The following is a 24,380-nucleotide window of genomic DNA, read 5'->3' as shown; positions in this document are numbered from 1 at the left end:
GTGCGAGGGGGAGAGAGAGAGAAACATCGATGTGAAAGGGACACATCGAGTGGCTGCCACCCACACGACCCAACCAGAGCCGGGGACAAACTGCAACCTAGGTACATGCCCTTAGCGGGAACTGAACCCGGGTCTCTCTGGACTGCAGGCCGACACTCTAACAACTGAGCCAAACCGGCCAGGGTGAAATCAATCTTTTTAATGACTCCAATACTACTATCTGTCTCATTGCCATCTCTTCCTTGTCTGAAACAAACACTTTACTTTAGGTTTTGTAATGGGTAAGTCTCAAGTCTTACCTGAGTTTGCTGTACTATTTGATGAAACTTAGTTTTATGTTTGTTCTTTTGAGTGTAAACTTTAGCAACAATGAGTCTTGATTTCACAACTTGTAAGCATGCCCAGCATTTTACTGATGGGATATGCAGTAAATCCAACTGAAAGAAATAATTATGGTGAAAACATATAAGTTGGCAGACAGTTTGCTAGAATTCAGGATTAATGAAAGAAAAGAACATTTCCTCTATTGATAAGACTTCCCAAATGCACTCATTTTCTCTAACTTTGCACTACTGTTGCTATTTTCAGTCTAAATTTAATGAATAGCAAAAGTTCCCAAGGGTGGGAGCAGTGAACAGGAAGTCCAGAACTCCGAGTTCTAGTTGAGTCTTGCCATTTGTGTCACCAAGATTAAATTGACACAGGCATCAAAATTGAATTAGAGATTTTTTTGGCTTTTAGGTTGTTTAAAACTTTTAGTTTTTCTAGAGGAGCTGCAATCAGAAACAGCACAGAGGTATCTCCCAGGTTAGATGTTTGCATGGCCCAGGTAATTCACAAAATGTAAATTAAGCCCTTTAAAAGAAATTAGTGAATAATTCACTAAATTTTGCCCTGCCTTCTTGTCTTTTGTTTAACCGTTTCTCTTCTTTTTAGAATATTGCTGCTAGAACTCTGTCATTCCCATCTATGTGCACAAGATCCTTTGAAACTTTTTGTCTTACAAGAGGGCAAATATAGGGAATGCTTGTTTGACCTCTTCAGTTTGATACTCCTGACTATTAGCAGTGCGAATTTGGACAAGATCATGACCTCCTTTTGCTTGACTGTAAAAACAATGATAATAACACTTAACTCAAGGAGTTGTGAAAACTTGAGATAACTCAGGTAAGACCATTAACACAGTTCTGTCCCACAGGCTGCACTTCATGGATGTTATTTCTTCTCCTCCTTCTCTTTTTGCTCCACCTCTTTCTCTTCCTCTCAAGCCTTCTTTGAGTCTTAGAAAACTTTGAGAGGCTAATGAGAGCTTTAACTCCAGAAAATGAAGGTATGTCTACATATTTGGACAACCGAACCAAAATCATTCAAATTATTGACTCATAATGTGGATGATGTGGTAGAAAATTTTATACTTTATGTATTTAAAGTCTCCTTAATATTGATTAAAATAAAAAAACTAAAATGAAGACTACTTAGCTGAATTCATTTTTGATTATCTGTAATTCTGTTGTATGGTTTATTTTTACTTTTTAAATAAAATTTTTACTAACCTTTTTACATTGGAATAACTTTAATTTACAGAAAAGTTGCAAAGATATTACAATGAGTTCCTGTAGCTTCATTATCCCGTTTCCCTTATTGTTACTATATCATACAACCCTGGTACATTTGTCATAACTAAGACACCAATACTGATATATTGCTGTTAACTAAGCTACACGTTTTATTCAAATTTAACTAGTTTTTCCACTAATGCTTTTTTTCCATTCCCGGAGTCAATCTTGGAATAGAAATTGTTTGTAGTCTCTGTTTTTTCCTGCTAGATTTAAAAAATATTTTCCCTTTTCATGACCTTCACATTTTTTGAGAAATACTGGTCAGAGATTTTATAGAATGTTCCTCAATTTAGGTTTGTCTGATATTTTCTAGATATCGACTGGGGTCTGGGGTTGGGGGAAGAACACTAGAGTTGAAGTGCCATTCTCATCACATCAGGGAGTAAGTACATGCTATCAACATACCACTATCGATGTTGATATTGACCACCTGACACAGTCAGTGTTTCCTAGGTTTCCCCCTGGTAAATTTAGTTTTCCTCTTCCTGTATTCTATTCTTTGAAAGCAAATCAGTAAGCTCAGTCTACCTTCCAGGAGTAGGGGGTATCATTCTGTTTTAGATTATTCATTCAGCTGACCATCAGAATCAAAAGCATAAGGAATAGTGAGTTTCTTAGAAAAAAGTTATAAAGTTAAATGAAACTATGGATGTCTTGACCTTCACTGAGTCATTGTCTCATGTTGGAGTATGACATTTAGAGCAGGAATAAGTTCTTTTCCTGTCCATCAGATGGGGTGAATGGGAGCAAAGTTGATACAGGCCAATTTCACACTTGCTTGATATAGTGACTTTGTCCAAATCATCCAGAAGACATTAAATCAGAACTTAAGGTAGTGATTTTAGTATGTTCCACCATCCTGCTGGTCATATCCAGATCTGCAGTACCATTTAATGGTCACTTTATGCTAATCTTGGAAGAGATTAGCAATGGTTTGCCCTATGGGCACAACACTTGACTTGGATTTAGCAGCTAATTTTTCCCTATTGTTATTTTTTGAGTACCTATTGTGAACCAGAAGATTTTTAGTAATTTTTAAATACTGTATCTAGCTGGTAAAACAATTTTATAACATAGATGTTAATATCCCCATTATACAAAGAAATTGAAGCTTAAAGAGGTTAAGTTACTTGACTATGCTAGTAGGAGCTGGATCTGTAACTTTAAATTCGTTTTCTCCATCCAAAAGTGCATGATTTTTTACTATCAATACATTTCCTACATATGGTATAATTTTAAAAATTGTCGTAAGAGCCCAGCCAGTGTAGCTCAGTGGTTGAGCGTCGACCCATGCATTAAGGGATCGCCAGTTCGATTCCCAGTCAGGGCACATGCCCAGGTTGTGGGCCCAATCCCCAGTGGGTGGCATGCAGGAGGCGGCCAATTGATGTTCTTTCTCATCGATGTTTCTATCTCTCTCTTCCTGTCCCTTCCCCTCTCTCTAAAATCAATAAAGAAAAAAATAAAATAAAAAAAATTGTCATAAGAGGAAAAACTCTGAGAATATGAGTTTTTGTTGTTATTTTATTGATCTCATGAAGATTTTTTCTAGCTCTGGCCGGTTGGGCTCAGCGGTTAGAGCGTGGCCTGCGGTCCAGAGAGACCCGGGTTCGGTTCCCGCTAAGGGCACATACCTCGGTTGCAGTTTGTCCCTGGCCCTGGTTGGGTTGTGCGGGTGGCAGCCACTCGATGTGTCCCTTTCACGTCGATGTTTCTCTCTTTCTCTTCCTCTCTCTCTCTCTCCCACTCTGTCTGAACAAAATATGGAAAAATGTTCTCGGATGAGGATTAAAAAAAAAAGATTTTTTTCTATAATAATTTTAGATTAACTGTTTCATTTGAATACAACAATACAAAAGTGATTTCATCATCACAGTATCCCCAGACCCAAGTATATTCTGAACATTATTATATTGCCCAAATTCTCCAGGTGGATAAAATCCATTATATTAAGAAGAATTCAGCTGCAGGTGCTGCTGGAAGCAGTCTTATTTCATTTTCCTCAGAGTGCACACTTGCTGCTAATTTTGTTTTTGTGTTGAAAGTCCCCTTAAAAAATGTTTGACAGTCAAGTTACAAAGGAAAATCACATCAAAGAGCCTGTATTGATATTGTTTGAGAGAACTTAATCTTTAGACATTCAATTCCTAATTCTCAAGGATACTTAAAAATATTATTAAAAGTCGTTGAGTATGGAAAAATCCATAAATTCCTGTAAAACCTTGTAAAATTATTTTCCTGGTAGCTGAATAAAGAGCTGAATTATATCCAAATATGCAGACAAAAAGTCCATTCCCTGTACCCGTTTGAATAACCCTCACTGCTTGAACATGAACCAGAATAACTACAAGGGAAAGGTGACTGACTGACTGCTTCACACATTAAATGGGAAATTATGACAGGCACACAACAAACCAAAATAACAGAGGAAGCTTGGAAGAGACATCTGGAGAAACTGTTAGAAGCAGAATAGCTTCTCATTGGTTTAGTATGGTCCAGCTTTTCAGTATCCTTTTCTAACTCTGTCCATCTGGTATTGTACAATAGACAGAGCACCAAGCAAAAGTTTAACATAGTTGACATTTGTTCCCACCCTTCCTTACCACCTTTGTTATGGTTTTTCCTTTCCTCTGATCACCTTCTATTATTACCTAGTCCCCCTTGGCAAATGTAAAAAATAGAGTCTTTGTGTGAGTTAGAGTCTATGTTTTAAAAGATAAACCCTTAGTAAAAACCTGAATTAATGATATGTTTTCGTGCATAGTGACACTTAGGAAACATATTTTGGGCAACTAGACCATTAAATCATTCAAAATCTATTCATTTCTGATGTCTGCCTGTGATTTATATTTTTGTTTTTTTTTTGTTTGTTTTTTATCCTCACCCGAGGACATTTTTCCATTTTTTTGTTCAGGTAGAGTGGGAGGGAGAGAGAGGAACAGAGAGAGAGAGAGAAACATCGATGTGAAAGGAACACATCGAGTGGCTGCCACCTGCACAACCGACCAGGGCCAGGGACAAACTGCAACCGAGGTACGCGCCCTTAGCGGGAACCGAACCCGGGTCTCTCAGGACCGCAGGCCGACGCTCTAACTGCTGAACCAAACCGGCCAGGGCTGTGATTTATATTTTTATAAAGATCTACTGTAGCTACAAGAAACGAGGGCATTTAATTTGTTCAATAATATTTATTGAAGACTTACTGTGAGTCAGGCAGACTCTCATAGTGATCAAAATCAGACAGAGGTCCCTGTTCTCATGGAATTTATATTCTAGAAAGAGGATGCAATAATAAGAACACACACATAAATATGTGTCAAATGGTAATAAGTGGAAAGAATTAAAAATAGAAATATAGCCCTGGCCAGTTTAACTCAGTGGTTCAAGCATTGGCCTGAAGACCAAAGGTTCATGCACGGGTTTGATTCCAGTCAAGGGAATGTACCTCCAATGCCATTTGATCCCCTGCCCTGGTTGGGGTCATGTAGGAGGCAATCAATCAATGTGTTTCTCTCACATTGATGTTTCTTTCTCTCTCTCTCTCTTTCTCCTTCCTATTCTATCTGAAAATCAATGGAAAAATATCCTTGGGTGAGGATTAAAAAAAAGGTAATAGAAATAGTATTATTAATGTATAAACCAAAGGGAGGGTGATGGCAATGATGACAAAATAAATATTTTCTAAGACTTTATTTTTTAGAGCAGTTTTTAGGTTCACAGCAAAATTGAGTGGAAAGTATAGAGAGTTCCCATATACCCCCTACCCCACACAGGCACAGCCTCCCCCACTACTTACATTCCACACAAGAGAGGTATGTTTGTTACAATCAATGAACATATATCTAGATAACATTGTCATTCAAAATCCATTGTTTACATTAAGGTTCACTTTTTGTGTTGTATATTCTAGACGTTTTGATATGTATCCACCATTAATATCATACAGAATAGCTTCACTGCTAAAAAATCCTCTGTGCTTCACTTATTCACCCCTCCCTCCCCCACTAACTCCTGGCAACCATCGATCTCTTTACTGTCTCCATAGTTTTGCCTTTTCCAGAATGTTATATAATTGGAATAAAAAAATATGTAGCCTTTCTAGATTGGCACCTTTCACTTAGCAATATGCTTTAAAGTTTCCTCCATGTCCTTCCATGGCTTGACATTTCTTTTAAGGGCTGAATTATATTTCATTCTCTGGATATACCATAGTTTATTTATCCATTCACCTACTGAAGAACATCTTGGTTGCTTCCAAGTTTGGCCATTATAAATAAGGCTGCTATTAATATATGTGTGCAGATTTTTCTGAGGGTATAGTTTTCAACTCATTTGTATTAATACCAAGGATTACACTTGCTAGATTGTATGGTAAAAGGATGTTTAGTTTTGTACGGAACTGTGTCCTAAAGTGTATGCCACTTCCATCCCCTGCAGCAATGAAGGAGAGCTCCTGTTGTTTCACGTCCTCACCTGAACATGCTGTTGTCAGTGTTTTAGAATTTCATCATTCTAATAGAAGTGTAGTATTATCTCATTGTTTTAATTTTCAGTTTCCTAATGCCATACTCTATTGAGCATCTTTTCGTGCGTTTATTTGCAAGCTGTTTGTCTTCTTTGGTGAGATGTCTGTTCAGGTCTTTTGCTCATTTTTTAAATGGATTGTTTACTTTCTTACTGTTGAGTTTTAAGAGTTATTTCTATATTTTGAATAACAGTCCTTTCTCCCAGTCTGTGGCTTGTTTTCTCTTCCCTTGACAACTTATACTTTTTACATATGGTAATATAAGAAAATAAGTAATAAAATAACCCCACCTTAGAAATGTTTTTAATAAATTGAGGGAAGCCACTGTACAAAAAGTAGATTCATCCATGATATGCTTTAGTTTGTATCACATTTAAATTTCCTGTATCTTATAAACACTGCCCTTAAAGCCAGGCAATCTATAAGCATAATTAGGTTATTTCATTTAATCCTTACAATAACCCTTTAATATAGGTAGGATTACCCCCACCTGCATTTATAGATAAGGAGACTAAGATTCAAACAGACTAGGCATTTTATCTGAGATCACATTATTAGTAAGTAAAAAAGACAGGATTAGAACTCAGGACTCTGACTTCATAGCTCTTTCTTGTTTTTTCATTTCTGCTGTATTGCAGTCTGTCTGAACCTACCTATCTTCCTTCCTTCCCTCTTTTTCCTCCCTTTCTTTCTCCCTTTCTCTCTTTCTTCACCTCTCCAAAGACTTGTAGTCTGATCATGATGGCTTCATTAGGAACGATCAGGCTCACCTCAGTTCCTGAATCAATATTGATATAGGTAGGATCAACATGTAAACAATAATAGCTACTTAAGGGTATAAAAAATAGATACTTGGAAAAGTAAAAGTATAGGACAAGCATTGTAATTATTTTAGAATATTTGGACATTTCTTTGCAAATACGTATTCTTGTTTGGGTATATTTCATTTTAAAAACAAATTATAAGGATAAAGCACAAGTTAAATGTCACCACAAACAAACAAGCAAGTCCAGTTTTAAGGACATTTTATGAAAAAACAGACTTGGTTTATGTAAGTCAAAGGCATAAACAAAAGCTGAAAGAAACCACTCTGGATTAATAGAAATTTAACAGACATGAAAACCACATGTAACGTATGAGGGGTGTTTGGATCCCGATCCAAACAAATCAACTTTAAAGAGACAATATTAAAGAATGATTGCTTGCTGATGCCCTGGCCGGTTTGGCATAGCAGTTGGAGCATTGGCCTGTGGACCAGAGAGTCCTGGGTTTGGTTCCCATTAGGGGCAAGTAGCATCCCCCCCCCCCCCCCAAAAAAACGAACGATTGCTATTTTGTTTACTGTGATAATGGCATTATGATTATGGAAGAAAAAGTTCATATATTTTTTAGATATGAATACTGAATTAAGTAAAATAGAAATGAAACAATGAAAATAAAAAGAAAAGACAGATGAAACAAATGTGGCAAAATTCTGATAATTATTGAATTTGGCTAATAGTTAAATAGGAGTTCATTTAATTACTATTATCTTTACTTTTGTTTGTGAGGTAATGTTTTCAAAATAAAATTTAAAACAAAACAAAAATAAAAATGTGTTATTATCACCTGTGTAAGGCATAGAACAAAAAATATTTTAAATATTGGGTATGTTTTGAAAGCTTCTGGTTGATCAGCAGTGTTTATTTCTCTACTCATCTCTTTCATGTTGTTTATTGTCTTAAGAAAGAGACTGCTGTTGCTTTATCAAGTGAAGTCTCTGAAGAACATTTTCTTCAGGGATCAGCTCTGGAAAATTTTATTATACCTGTTACTAAATAAACAAGTGGTTTCTGCTAGGAATCAGTAAAGTTAATGGAAAAATCCACAATAAAGGATGAGGTGATAGAAAAAGCAAACAGAAGAATGGCTCAAAACCAATTAGATAAGTTTGAAATTATGACATATATACTTTTAATATGTAGCTATTTTGGGTATACACACACAGAGTTCTCCTTGCCCCCCCCCCCTCTTTTCACTTAAATAATAAGTATAGGACACACATTATAAGAGTGAAGGTATTTAGTACATACATCAATATTTACATACATTTAGATGAATTTTTTCCATGCAAAGCACATAACAGATTTCAAAATACTTTTTAAATTCTGCATTCCATTTATGCTCAAAACAACACATTGAGATCTGCAATTTCAATAGAAATTAGAGTCTGTTTCTGGACACAGAAAAATATGTGGGCACTTATCCTAGAACCTGGCAAATTTTTCTTGGAGACTTTTGCTAGTAGAGCATAAATCAAAAAACCCTATTGGCTTCATTTATGTGCTAAGAACTGGGAATACACATTGTCAAGCATTGTTCAGATGAAGTTTTTGATGTTGCAGAACTTATGACATCAGAAATATAGTATTAGAGGATCTGGGATTCCAAAATGGTGGCAGAGTGAATGGAAGCTACACAGACCGTCTCCCAGGACCAAACTGGAATTAAAAGTAAAATACAGACAAATTGTTGGGAAAAAGCAACAGAAAAGCAGCTTGTGAGAATCATGCAACCAGGGACACTGACTCAATCCTGGTAGGATTGCAGAAGCACGAGAGGGGGGCTGGGAGCCCAAGGACAGCAGTGGTCTTAGCTATAAGCAGCATGCTCAGGTTTCACTCCCAAGCAGCTCCGCAGCGCAGAGCCAGGACAGACACTAACATAGCCACAGCCACTCACCGTGGGCTCTGGCAGAGGGAGGGTGGACTGGACTGGAACTGTGTGGGGACACTCAGGATTTAGAGGGCACTCAGAGCTTTTGCTGAGTTGCAGCCATGCAGGACGGTGGCCATCTTACTCCTTCCCAGGGCTCTGGGGAGAGGCTGCAGCCTCTCCCTCAGAGATTCAACACCACCCAGGTGGGCTATTGAAATGCAAATTGAAGCTCATTGACAACAAGCGTCTGCCCCACCCTCAGGAAATCCCCTTATACTGAGCACCTGAGGGAGTTTTTCATTTAACTGAGAACCCAAGGCTCTTCAAGTAACCCCTACTGATAGCTAGAGGATAACTCAAACATTCCTGGGGTAGCAACTCTAACTAGGAAAGTAAGACTTGGCAGTGGTGTTTAATGTAGGTCCTCCCTCACTCATCCAAACCCAGGAGAGGGAGCCACAAACAGCAGAACACCAACACCCACAGGGAAAATTTGGTGGGCTCCAAAGCCCACTATGTTAGCCAAAATGGTAAAACACAGAAACAAAAGCCAAATGAAAGAACAAGAGACGTCTACCAATGATGAGATAAATGTGGAGCAGTTAAGCAAGTTAACAGAGATAGAATTCAGAGCCATGAAATTGAGGAAGCTCAACAGCATGAGTGAGGACATCAACACCATGAGTAAACACAAAGAAATGTTGAAAATCAACCAATTGGAAATTAAAAACCACTAAGAAGAAATCAAGAATGACATATCTGAAATAAAGAACACATTGGAAGGTCTAAACAGCAGCGTAGAGGAAGCTGAGGACAGAATCAGTGAATTAGAAGACAGGGTAGAAAAAAATCAACCAATTAGAAAACCAAAAAAAAACAAAAACACAATTAAAAAACAGGAAGCCAGCGTAAGAGAACTGTGGGACAACTGGAAAAGTAATAATATTTGCATCATAGGAATCCCCGAAGAAGAAGAAAATGAGCAAGGGTTAGAGAATATATTCAAAGAAATAGTGACAGAAAACTTCCCTAATTTGGTGAAGAAAGAAGGCATTCAAGTTCAAGAAGCACAGAGAACCCCAAGTAAGAAGAACACAAACAGGCCCACACCAAGACACATAGTAATTAAAATGCCAAAAATTAAAGACAAAGAGAGAATCCTAAAAGCAGCAAGACATAAGCAACAGGTTACCTACAAAGGAACCCCCATAAGGCTCTCAGCTGACTTCTCAACAGAAACACTACAGGCCAGAAGGGAATGGCATGAAGTAATCAAGGTCATGAAAAACAAGGATCTGAATGCAAGACTACTCTATCCAGCAAGGCTATCATTCAAAATAGAAGGTCAAACAATGAGCTTCCCAGACAGGAAAAAAAAGGGTAAAGGAATACATTAGCAGCTGTAAGGAAGAAAGATCTCTTATCCTTTGAGAGGACATGGAGGGACCTGGAAAGTATTATCCTAAGTGAAAGAAGCCAAGCAGAAAAAGACAAATACCACATGATCTCACTTATTTGTGGAATGTAATGAACATAAGAGTCTGAGGAATAAGGTAGACCCAGAAACATGGAAATAGGGTACAGACTGATAACCCACAGAAGAGGGGATGGTGGGGGGAGGAAAGAGATAAACCACAGAACTTATATTCATGTACGCATAACCAATGGACATGGACAACAAAGCTGGAGATGGGGTGGGGGCATGGGGAAGTGGGTGTCAATGAGTTAAAAGAGAAGAAACATCTGTAGCAAAAATAAAATTAAATTAAAAAGAAATACAGATATTAAATCATTTCAGCTGTTAAGAATATTAAGAAAGGTGAAGTACAGGGTGCGATGAGAATGCATCACAAGTATATGACATAAAACCAGTGGTCTTTCAAAGACTCTCTGGGAAAGTAAAATTAAAGCTGAGACTGCAGGCGGAGTAGAAGTGAGCCAGTAACTTGTTGGAGGAATGCTGGCAGATGGGGAGATGGATAATTGGGAGTAGATATAGATAACTATTTCGAAGTTCTGGAGGCAAGAGAGGCCATGGTGAATATGGGGAACTGAAAGATTGGGAAAGCAGGAAAAATTTATAATGGAAATGTAGGCAGCCCTGATCCTCTTATGCTTTACAGTCCATGGTAAGACTGTTTAACCTTATCATAGGGAAATGGGAAGTTAAGCAAATGTCTTCATGGGGAGGAAACATGACACCACTTTAATACAAAATTCGTTTACAGCCTGAAAAGTAGATAGAGTTTGGTGTGATTCAGAGAAAGGGGATCAGCTATGAGGATATTGCAAAAATATGGGTGAGAGATTTGGTTAGCCTGGACAAGGATGGTGGCAATAGTGAAAACAGAAGAATATTAAATAGAGGGATAAAAGAAACAGAAGGGAGAACTGACAAGATTCAGTAATAGCCCTGGCCAGTTTGGCTCAGCGGTTAGAGCGTCAGCCTGCGGTCCGGAGAGACCCGGGTTCGGTTCCCGCTAAGGGCATGTACCTCGGTTGCAGTTTGTCCCCGGCCCTGGTTGGTCCTGTGGGTGGCAGCCACTCGATGTGTCCCTTCACGTCGATGTTTCTCACTCTCTCTCCCTTCCTCTCTCTCCCTCCCACTCTATCTGTACAAAAGATGGAAAAATATCCTCGGGTGAGGATTAAAAAAAAAAAAAAAAAAAAAGATTCAGTAATAGTTTAGATATTTATTATACTCATCTCTCTTTGGCCATTTTCTGGGAAAGATTTTAAAAACTGAAAGCATGCCCGGCTGGTGTGGCTCAGTGGTTGAGCATTGACCCATGTACCCAGAAGTTGTGGGTTCGATTCTCAGTCAGAGCACATGCCCAGGTTGTGGGCCAAATCCCCAGTGGGGGGTATGCAGGAGGTGGCCACTCAAAGTTCTCTCTCATTGATGTTTCTATCTCTCTCTTCCTTCCTCGCTCTCTAAAAGCAATAAAGAAAAATAAATAAGTAAAAGAAACCTGAATGCATTATTGGTTATTAAAAAAGGAAAATGTTTATTAGAGAACTATCTATTGGGTTAGGATTAGGGTTAAGGTGAGGGTTAGGGTTAGAGGTATGTGTACATTTTAGGGCTAATAGGCAAATAATTTAACAGCTATTTTCATAAGTTCTGTACACATTTCAAGTGGCTCCCAATTAACTTAAACAACCTTAAGGCATTATCAAATTAAAAGAAGAAGAACATTTTGAATTAAGTAAAGTGCCAAAAATATTGTTTGGTTCCTGTTTAAAGGCTATATTTCCCTAACTTTTAAGAGGAGATGCTAATCTTTGAACCCATCTGATATGACAGAAATTAAGTAAATCTTATAGCCTGTGTAAGAGAGCTGCATCCTAAGCCCCAGTCCACTGGATGCACTTGGATGTTTTTGAAAGGTGTCTTGACCTAGAAAAGTGTCAAACTATATAGCACAAATTAAAGAGTTTCTGAACAGCAGCACCATGCCTCTTGTGATGGGTAAAATCAGATTTTTGGCACTCTTTTGCCACATATTTGATTTTGACATCAGCCTTCTGATTGAAGGCATCTGTCTGCTTTACTGAAGTGATCTGACAACTTTCGTTTTGGATAGTGATTGCAGAAAGCGAGTATGAGAAATAGCATTCTCGTGAAAATAAGCTGTAGCACTAATGAGCAGAGATGCAAAGCTCATTAAAAAGCCAGCAAATATCAGTCTAAAGGCTAAAAATGACTTGGGCATAGCAATAAAACAAATGGGATAATTTTTGCTTTTCTTCCATTTGCCTGTGGATCTGTGTTCTTATAACTATAAGGTATGGTCTCTTGGCTTAGTGATTTGAGAAGCAGTGACAGAAAGTGAAGAGATTGCCCCTAAGCAATAAAAGTATTTTTGAAATACAAGGACAGGACACTAAAACTGTTATAGTCTTAATAAAATTTTTGCAAAGCAGGTGAAATCTAAAAGCAGTTTGTAGCATTATTCTATAGAACGTGAGATTTTACTGACCATTTATTCTAAATGTTTAACCTTAAAGTCATTCTTCACTTAGCCCTGCTTACTTTCTCACAGTCAACAAACCTGTAAGGCATCACACAGTTGTTTATGTTCTGCAGGTATGTGGTTCATTGAAGTGAGGTCAGACAGGTGAGCAATTTGGATAGGTCAATGAAAACATACTACCTTTCTTTATACTGTATTGGGGAATACACTTAAGGTTTTCATCCCTATTATTATTTTACTTGAGCAATTCTCATACATATAGTTAATGATGAATGGACAATAACTAGATCTGACTTACATAGCAGTACACTGAGAGGCTTATGCAGTAGTTTTTACAGATGTCAGATTGCTGTTGACACAGAGTACTGTCTTACTGTTGATTTCCATGTCTCCAGCCCTACTGACATATGTTTAGTTTATAGTATTTATAATGCCCATTAAATACCATCTTGTAACATCTATTTCAAATGCTTAGAATATTGTTTGTTTTTTTTTTCTGAGAAGAAGTTACACATTAAATATAAACCCATCAGCAAATGATTAATTTATCTGATTACCTATTATCGCCCATTGTTGTAAATCACAGGGCAGTTCATGAGAAAAAAAAAAGTTAATTTTGGTTTGGCAGAGATGAATAGTAACATTAGAAACTAATGTTGGTATGATCTCATGATGCGGGTTATAGGAAGTGTGGGAGTGGGCAGTCAGAGTGTTGCATATCAGCACTAGCAGGAATTCTAACAAAATGTGTGTTGGGCAAAAATGGTGGATTAAGATGGGCGTTATTGTAGCATAGCAAGTTAAAGGCAATGCCTTCAGAATCCAACAAATCTGGGATAGCATCCTACCTCTGGTACATAGTTAATGTTTGTCCTTGGGAAAGTCACTTCTCTAAGTATTGATTTCCTCAGTCCACTTAGGTGATTCAAGTTCAGAACCTAAGGCTAGTACTGGGTGTTAAAAGTAGAATATAGATAGTTAAGAAACTATTGCTTTCATAAGAATTTGTTGCTTGAGTTTACTATTTATGTTTTTGCATCCATACTTAAATTTTTTTCATTCATTTTTTATGTTCTCATGAAATATTGCGAAGAACTAACATACTGACTACACCAAAAGCAGTCACAGTGACCTATGAAATATTGTTAGTTGGCAGCCCTTGGTAAATTGGGATGTCATGTTTCACCTCCTCAAACATACTCATTCTAAGAGATCTGCCCACTCCACAGGTCTGGTTTCCTAATATTCTCTCTCATGTATTAATTCAGATTAGTTTAGTAGTAAGTAATAGAGATACTACTTAAAACAGGGTTAGGCAATACATGACATTGACTCACTCACATAACTAAAAAGTCAAAGACAAGTGAAGATTGATCCAGTGAATTTTCCAATGCACCTGGGATCCAATTTCTTTCTATCTCTTTTCTCTGCATTATATGGTATTTCTTCTACCTTTAAAATCCCTAAATAGATGCCAGTAGCTCCCCGGACTACATATGTTCTTGTTCATGCCTAGAATGAAGACAAGGCTATGTCCCAGTATTCCAACTGTAAATATTGAGGCTTTCAGATTTTTTCACTCTCCCATCTTTGGGCCAATTTTTATGGCCAAAGGAAAAAATTAGCTGACCTTGGGTCATATGCTCTATTCTTGGACCAGAGGTGTCAGTTTCATCTGAACCACATGAATCTACAAATATAAATCAGAAATTATTCAAATAGATGAATAGAAGAACAAACAATGGATGGTAACCCAATAATATTCACCACACAGTCTCTAAACAAAGCCAGAGGAAATGGTTCTTTCAGAATAGAATTTCTGGGATTAATGTTATATGTTGTAGAGAAGTTGTTGGGCACAAGGGATATTATAATAACACTTAAGTATTTGTGAGATGAGTATAGCTAGCTGTAGAGACCTTTGTCTGAAGTCTCAATTTTAGGTTTGAATTCTGATTCTGTTGCTTACACACTGTGTATCCTTGGATAAATTACTAATTTTCTGTGTCAGTTTCCCATCAGTAAAGTGAAAGTAGTCTTAAAAATAACTACAAGGCTGTGCTGAAGAATAAACAGCATAATGTAAACAAAATACTTACTGTAGTTCCTGGTACATTTACAAGTAGGGAGTTAAGAAATGTTAACTCTTACTAAGATTGTTTTCATGCACTTTCTACATAAATCCCTCAATGTACTTTAAGCCAAGATAATGTGACAGCTTATGAAAATGTTTAGCCATAGTATTCAGAGAGTGATCACTTAATTTGCATGATTAATTTGTCTCCTAAATCATGACCATTTGAGAATAAGGGCCTTATGCTATCTACCATTTTTGAGAACTACTGAATAAAATCCACTGCATTTAGGGTGACCATATAAGTCATCATTCAAATCAGGACACCTTTGAAAATAAGAGGAGGCACTTAAATAACTAACATGCAATAACTGATCTAGAAAAGGTTTAAACTGGAACTTCCGCAGTTAACTGTTTCAATCTAATGATATTAAATGTTTGCACTTAAGACAGAAAACTTTAGAGCAAAATTGCCCAGGGACCTAACAGAAGCAAAGGATTTAAAAAAAAAAAAAAAGCATTTTTCCGTCTCTTTCCTTCTGCACTGTCAGTGAAAACTATGTCAGCATTAAGCATTTTTGATTTGTTATTTTATTCTATGTACAATATTTTTATAGTGATTCATATAGCCACACAAATATTATAGCAGATATATTATTCTCTTAATTTGATTTCATTTGTAATAAGAAATTGAACCAACCAAAACACATTGGAAGGGTTATATTTACCTATATCTACACTTTTAAAATAATAAAGCTGATTAACTTTCATTCTGTTGACGAAAAACTGATAGTCTGAACTTGGAGTCAGTAACAGTGCATTGATATTAGGTTTCTGATTTTTGAACCATTAGACTCATTTGCTTTCTCATGTCTTTATTTCCTTATGAGTTCAATAGAATTTATACTACTGACAGCCAAGTACTCTATATCTCTCCTTTGACTTGATCTCATAGAGTTAAGATAATAATATAATTATAATTCATATTCTATTTCAATACCTGAATTACTTTAGGTGTTTTAAGTGGGTAACTAAAAATGCCAGTGTTTGCATAATTTTCTAGTTAGTTAAATTATAATTTATATTGTCCAACAAATGATTTAAGGAATATCTACATTTAAAAAGGTGAATGATTTAAAATAATTTAAAAGAAGCAAAAGAAAATTAATTTTGGAAAAACTGACTTCTGGAATGCTTTTAGAAAATAAAACGTAGGTCATGAATTTATATCTGTTTGCTGAAAGAGGCACATAAATTTGTCCCTAAGCTTTAGTAAAAAAAAACCAACAACAAAAACAAAAGAGAAAAACATAATCAGTTCCAACAGTCAGAAAGGTCACTGGCCAAAAAAGCAAAATTCTTCCTATAAAGACAGTAGAAAAAAATTCCTTTCTGAAAAATGACTTCTTCTCCATTTCACAAGATTAGTAATGTTAGCATTTAATAATGCCAGATAACATTATGTTTTCTTCTGTATGTTAGTGATTCCAACACAAAAAACAACAATTTTTCTTATTTTTTAACCCTTTCATTCATCTAGTTTGCTTTTGTATTGTTCATGTACTGTTTATGATGTTTTAATCATACTCTTCCCAGTTCTTATATAAAAATATGTATGCAGATTGCAATGTATTAATCATACTCTTCCCAGTTCTTATATAAAAATATATATGCAGATTGCAATGTAAAGTTAATATTCTTTTTTTTAATCCTCAGCTGAGGATATTTTTTCATTTTTATTCAGATAGAGTGGGAGGGAGGGGGAGAGAGAGAAACATTGATGTGAGAGAGACACATTGACTGATTGCCTCCCACACAACCTCAACCAGGGCTAGGGACAAACCGCAACTGAGGTGCGTGCCCTCAACTGGAATCGAACCCAGGACTCATTGGTCCAGGGCTAAAGTTAATATTCTTGAACTTACATCAAATTGTTTAATATAAATGCACATGTGAAAGTTCAATGTTTCAAATACAGGCTTTAGTTCTTCTCGTGTATCTTTTGTATGTATACAGGCTATTCTAGCTTTCTTTCCTATAGTAGATACTGTTTTTCTTGTCAATAGTTTTAAGATTAAGAAAGCTTGTTCAGGGACTTGTGTTCCACTATACATGATATTCTCAGGGGACCAAGTGGGAGGGAATCTTGGCCTATGGATTTTGCATCTGTGAGTGTGAAGTACATTTTTCTTGTTTGAGTATCAAGGTTGCCTTTATTATAAAGCAAACCCACATCTGTGAACGTGAGTTGGCATAAATTGTACCTTTCATGTGTATGCTAAAATCAAGACCAAGCAGTTTTTTAAAACAATATATATTACATAGGTTTAATTGGAGAATGGACAATCAACTGGCAAATTAGAAATGAAAATAAATGTTGGGGTGTGGCTCCATGGATTGAACGCCGTCCCATGGACTGAGAAGTCCTGGTTTGATTCCCAGTCAGGGCACATGTCTGGCTTTCAGGTTTGATCCTCAGTAGGGAGCATGCAGGAAGCAGCTGATTGATATTTCTCTCTCACATCGATGTTTCTATCTCTCTCTCTCTAAAAATCAATTAAAAATATATTAAAAAAAAAAAAGAAAATAAATTTTAGGTTTAGGAGCTTCAACAAATATCTTCCTTGTCCTCCTCTCAATCTAGAAATAATGAAAATATAGACTTACATTCTGATAGAAGAAGATTTTAAAAATATGAATTTGAGAATGTGCTTTGACCTTAAACCATAATCTGGACTCCAAAAAATGTAGCGCCATGAATTAAGCTATGATTTCTCCCTGCCTTTAGTAAACTTGCTGTAGAGATAAGTAGTGTGGGTCTTGAAAAGAGGATGATTCAAATAGGTGGATCCAAAGTAACTAAGTTTAGATTTGGCTTCATATAACAAAAACTAAAAATAGCAGAGACTCAAACAAACAGAAATTTATTTCACTCTCACATAAAAGAATTCTGCAGGTAGGCTGAACCAGGACCAGTCTTGTGGTACCATGGCCATTATGGAGCTGGACCCCTTTGTTTATGAGCTGTGTGACCCCAGAAAATTACCTCTTGTTATTAGGCTGTTTCCTCATATATAAAATAGGTGTAGTGTGCCTGCATCACAGAGATGTTAAAGCTAAACAAGATATAAGGCAACCATCAGGCTAGTTTACACTATTTATCTTTCACAGAAAAACAAACAATTTGTTCATAACGCTGGACAAATAAGAAAGTAAGAAGGTTCACATATTTTAAAACTACACGAAGAAGCAAATGTGGAATGGCAATGACAAAAAACAGAGCAATAGTTTCTCAAGGAAGGGATGGCACGGGGTGTGTGAGACTCTGGTGTGATGGAACTGTTATATGTCTTGATTTTGATTATATAACTCTATATATTTGTCAAAACTTGTAGAACTGTACACTAGAAATAGTGAATTTATTGTATTTAACAGGTTTTTTTTAAATGGGAAAATAAAACATAAAGAAAACCATAAAATGAAAAGCTTGAAGTCCTCTTATTTGTAGGCATATACTAACACATACATACATAAATTGTGCACAGAAATATATGGTGAACAGTTATATGTTTTATTTTTTGATCTGGAGATAAACCAAATTCACCTTGGAAGAGAGAACCACAGATTTGTAGATCTGGAAGAAAGCTTATAAGTCGCATAGTACTAACCACATTAAAAACTTACAAACTTGAGGCCTGCCACAATGGCAGGTGGACATTGACTCAACACCAAGTTCGCTTTCTAGACTGTGAGATGTGGAAAAGAGAAGGCAAGTTATTTTTTATTTTAAAGAGAAAAAGCTAAAATAGCACAAATTAATCTTGCTTTAATACCATTAGCAGGAAACCAGTCACATGGACACACATAGATGCAAAGAATGCTGAGAAATGTAGACTCTAGTTAGGTGCCCACTTCTTGAGAAGTCGTGTGTTCCTGAAAGGAAGGGAGAAAGAAAACAAAGGGATACTTAAAAGTCTCTGCCACTGCATGTAAATGGATTCATGTAATAAAGTTTTATTTTGCAACATAGGATATTCTTTCATGTTAGTTTAATTGAATAGATGAGGGACCTTTGGCTCAGGGAAAATTAAAGACACGTTTTCAGGTGGAAGTATTATTGCTTACTTCCTTTGTGGAATGATTGTTGTAAATGCAGAGCATTGGAGTCCTGATGTTGACATCATCTTGGTGTAGAGCCCTTTTGAATCATGTTCAGGATGCAGGATCCACTTCAACTAGAATTTTTTTGGTAGTTTAGGGAGCAACTGATTAAGTACTTGAAGAATTTGACAAGGCCAAATGGAATAAATTTGGTTTTATTTTCATCAGACTTCTCCAAGGGGATGGTAATTATGCAAACATATCATTTCTTACATTTTCTGCTCCATCAAATTCCTACACATTCAACTTTAATTTCTTCTAGAAAGATTATGGAATAAATCTAATCTACCGGGGGAAATCTGTGTATCATTATCTGTGTGTAGAAATACCCTCAGTATTATCAACTTTTGATTAGAAGACTAAAAGCTATATATCTAACTTGGCACTCACAAAGGGTGGTCCCTGAACAACTTGTGTTATGCTTCTGACTTATTTTTTTTTATAGTGTAGCTAACCAGTAATATGTATTTAGATAAAATTTTGGTGAATTAAATAAGCTTAGTATATCAGAAGTTCTAAATAATAGCTAAGTATAGTCATTTATATGTGGATGTTGATTACCTTTTTGAGTCAGCTTTGCAAATGGCCATTCATGTTACAAACTTACCTCTCTCATAAAATTCCTTTCTCAAACTCTTGAAAAGACTCCTACCGAGCAATACTGTTTGTGTTTGAAAGATCATATCCTGACTTTGCCTATGGAGCCTTTGCTCAAAGTTAGAAAATTTTTGCAGCTGGATTGAGCCTATAGCTTGCTGGGGAAGATCAACATGAAGCACTTGATCACTTATCCAAAAATAAGAATTTTAACAGTAAGAGGTGGTAACTGCTGAAAAGGCATAATGGCATAACATCATAGATACGTAGGGACAATACTTCTGCTGATAAAGAATGTTTTTTAAAATAAATTCTTTGTGTTGGGGGTTACTTTTCTTTGCTTTCAATTCAAATAATTTTGTTTGCCTGAATTAAAAACAATATTTCTAAAGGATTAGTATCCTGCTGAAAGTTCATTTTTTCTTCTTGATTTGATATCTTTATATTATACAGTATATTATTGAAAGTAATATTAAGTATTTGCAGGATCTGCTGTTTTATTGATTATATCCATTCTTAAATCAATATCAGACCCTCATCCTGAAGACACAGACACATTCTATTTACTCTCCTGCCCTTGAAATGTAGTGAGGGTAGGATAAAAGTGATCATGGATCAGGGGTAAAAAGTATTGGTATTAATATTTACTAGATTTATCAATCACTGCCCAGTATTTAAATGTTCCTCTATTTTATGATGCTGTCCTCAGGGTCTCCCCATGCCATGGGTGTCTTGTACTATGAAATTTAAACACAAAGCAGTACCATTCCTAGTTGCTGTTGCCTGGTATTTTACTTCTAAATTTTACTATTTTGCACCTAAATATTGAAACAAAAAAGCATTATCCTATACCTTCATTGCTGCTATTATTGTTCTTAGGGTTCTAAAATTAAAAACTTTTAATACTGAGTTCTAAATTTTTACTTAGGAAATAAAAGTTAATTGTGTGTTAGCCTATGCTAAAATTTCTTAAAGATACCAAATAATATTATCCTCTAAGGGGAAGAATGTAGTATTTAAGTTAGTATTCTGCATATATAGTCTAAAAGAAAGGCATGGGTAACATAAACTTTGAACCAGTTTTAATTCATTTTGATACCATGAGTATATATACCTTCATTTTTTAAGTTGAAAAATAAGGCACATGGTAAAGTTTTGTGACGTAAAATTTTGAAATCTTGCTTTAAAGAAGTGATTTTTTCTGTAAAAGCTTGCATCTGAAAACTTTATAAGTATTTGCTTATTTTCTTTAAAGTCCAGATTAGCTAGTTCTTCATGATAACACTGATTCACAGGAGTGAGAAAAAAGAGAAAAAGTGAATAAAGGGTTAATACTTCAAAAATTTGTCTTTAAATGATACTAAGTCATTTATACTGAGGGTGTGATCTTAAGAAATGTTAAATATTCATGACCTTAAGAGATATAACCATAAGAAACATTCATGATTTATCTAGGCCTTCATAGGGTAGGTCTGAGCACACGATCTTTTTAATTACCTTTCTTCAAAGATGGCCTGATGTTTTGTCTTGTCTGCAAAAATGTATACAGAGAGAAAATTGAAAATCTTTTATAACAATTCCTACATTCAGAAAATTGTGTTAGCTCTTAAAATAAAACATTCCTGCCTTTTATTATAACGTGAGCTTTTTCTGATTAAGAAATTCAGAACGAATTTTATTCCTTAACACAGTTCTTTGATTTCATATTGTTTGTTAAGGATCAAAATGAGCATGCTACCAGGTTGATCAGTCATGATGAGCAGTGGTAGTCCAACCTTTAATTTGCTTCCAGGTGGTCAGTATTACTCAGGAATAGAATGGATTACAAATGACCACATCTTTGCACATATATTATAATCATTTAAAAAGCTATATGGACTTTGAATCACTTTTTAAAAGGAAGATGAAGAACATGTAGTTAAATGAATGTGGTCTGGAAATAGACCAGTAGTTTTGGAGTTAAATAAATAAAAAGGTATACAAATGAAGGATGAATTATTAAAACATTCCCCTGAATATTCATAGGCAATTATTGTTTTCTGTTTTAGGTTCTTTTAAAAATTTCCCTGTTAACTTAAACTGACCCTAAATTTTAAAATCTCCTTCCTTGACACTTTAAAGGTAAACTATACAATGTTACTTCAATTAAAAAGAATTCTGACAGATCTATGTAGCTTTCAATCCCAGGAAGTTAAATAAATCCAAGACTTTCAAATACTTTATTAGGAAGGATTGAGGGCTGATAATATCACATAATAGGTCCTGAAGGGCTTCTGGATATTGTCATCTAAATGTCAGTGGCCTTTGTTAAAGCTTGATTAGCTGCTCAATCATTAACCATCATTTTGATTCTAAAATGTTCTTTTTATACAAATGTATAAGAGTTGAAACACATTAAGACAAACTATTGCATATTTATTAATCATTTAGTATTATATTAGTACATATTTTTTCAGTTGGAGACAGGAGATTTTTAGAAAATACTAGAAGTATTTTATTTCATTATCATTTTATTAATGATTTTGACAGAGGATGTTTTACATATTTGAAATATTATGATTATCATCTTGATAGTGTTTATTTTCCCATAATTTTTCCAGGAGCCTCTCAGAAATATTTTGAACCTGTGTAATACTCCAGAATGACCCTTCCTTAGAACTCTTGGATTTTGAGCTTCCTGTGAAGCGTGTCCCCTGAGACACTCAGCATTGTAATCTAATCTCATGTCTTCGAGGGTTCACAGGCTAAGTCTCTAGAATTCTCTTACCAGAAAAGATATCAGGTTTAGTGGGTCACACTGGCATTTCAAAAGAATACATGAATATCAGTCAGGGCAGCTGAATCCCCTGAGAAGAATGAGAGAGTAGCAAACTGGGAAATCCTTAGTCCTCCACTTCAGACCATGTTGCCTCTATCCTCATAATCATTCTACAGTTTTCCTGCAGTGACAAGTATGGCAGTTCATTTATCATTTTGTAAAATGAAGTAGTAGGCTCTGATAGGTTGGAAACACTCTTTTGACATATAAGCCAAATCTTGATCAGCAGTTGCTATTAGTATTTTGAATGTTTCAAGCTCTTTATTCAAATATGAAGATTAAATGCTTATATAATTTGTCTGCTGATAAATTTATTTTTTACCTTTATTTCCTAAGTTAAAACTCAGAAATTTTGTTGAGCCTCTTGACTTGACAAATATTCTTCTTAAAGAGCTTTTACTATTTGTACAGAATCAATATTTCAGCAAATAATAGTACCTTAAGTTAATGAGTACAAGGCTGAGAAATGGCCCACTGAGAAAGTTCAGGTTTGATGATATGACACAAAGGCACCAAGCCAGTGAACTAACGTAACTTTACACATAAAGCCTAAATGTTGAAATAGGCAGTATCAGTTGGTAAAACTGCCATAGTTGAAATGATTAGAAGGGATTATGGGTGGGCAGTCTAGAGTAATAAAATTAAAATAAAAGGACTATAAACATTAGAATTTAATCACGTGGTTCCAAATATAAGCCAAAAATAGCAGCAAAGAAAAATTGTGGATGTATTGTGGGGAAAATTAATTTTTCTAAAATATGTTTTCCATAGTACTAGTTCCAGAATAATATATATTTTCTTTTTAATGGAATCAGGCTTACCAATAGAGAATTGTTGACTTGAAAAGACACATACTGTATAACATAGGAACACTACAGATAGTGCATAATTATTAAGTTTTAGTTAACACTAGACAAAATTTGAATTGATCTTTTTCAGGTAATGGGAAATATTTTTATAATTGGTATTTCAAAAGAACAAAGGTAGGCAAAGAAATAGAAGGCTGACTCAATTAATTTTTAAAATTTAGTTAATTTTGAAAAGAGTTTGTTAAATATTAAGAAGATTTATGATTTTTAAGGTATATTTTACTTATAGTTAGAATTAGCTGTGATATCAAGAGTATGATATACTAAATTTGAATTTTTTATCATAGCAGAATTCATGAAACCTATGACCTAATAGCTAAGAGTTACATTTAGAGTTATTTTCCTCATTATATCTTCATACTTTCTTATGTGTGAAATATATTCTGACGTTAAGAGACAATTCATTGTACGATAGGATGATTGATGAGAATGAACGCTGCTAAGAGTTTTAGTCACTAATATTTAAATCAGATTATCTACCACTAACTGGGTGATCCTGACAAGTTTTTGGCCTTCTGCGCTTCCATTTATTCATTTAAAGTGTTTTATTGGATCTCTAGGTCTCTTTATGTTTAAAAATTCTACTTAAATTTCTTATAATTTAGAATTGCTGACATTTCAATGGGCGTATGAAAGCCTGAAAGTGGCCTAAGAAAAAGATTTTTAGTTATTTGAAAGGTGATAAGAAAAAGACTGAATATTTGAGTCTCTCTTGCAATAAAGCATTTAAATAATGCTTCATTATGTTGCCTGCCTTTAACTGTATGATTCTTAATTGGATTTAACATAAGCAAAGGATTATTTATAAATTGGTTTATCTCCATTTCTCTCTTTGAGATATATAATAAAAATATTAAGCAATGCATGATTTATGCTTTAAAAAACAAACAGATGGTCCTCTCAAAAAGATCAAAGTTAGTTTTCTACCATTTGTAATGGCCTGACATATGTCATTAGAAAGTCTAGATTAACAATGACAACAAGGTTTAGGGTTAGGCATAAAAATTGAAGAAGTTATAATCTAATGAATCAGAAACTTAAAT

This window comes from Molossus molossus, unplaced genomic scaffold (assembly GCF_014108415.1).
Source record: "Molossus molossus isolate mMolMol1 unplaced genomic scaffold, mMolMol1.p scaffold_m16_p_8, whole genome shotgun sequence".
Classification (NCBI taxonomy): Eukaryota; Metazoa; Chordata; class Mammalia; order Chiroptera; family Molossidae; genus Molossus; species Molossus molossus.
The sequence above is the reverse complement of the archived record's forward strand: the minus strand, read 5'-3'. Positions refer to the sequence as shown.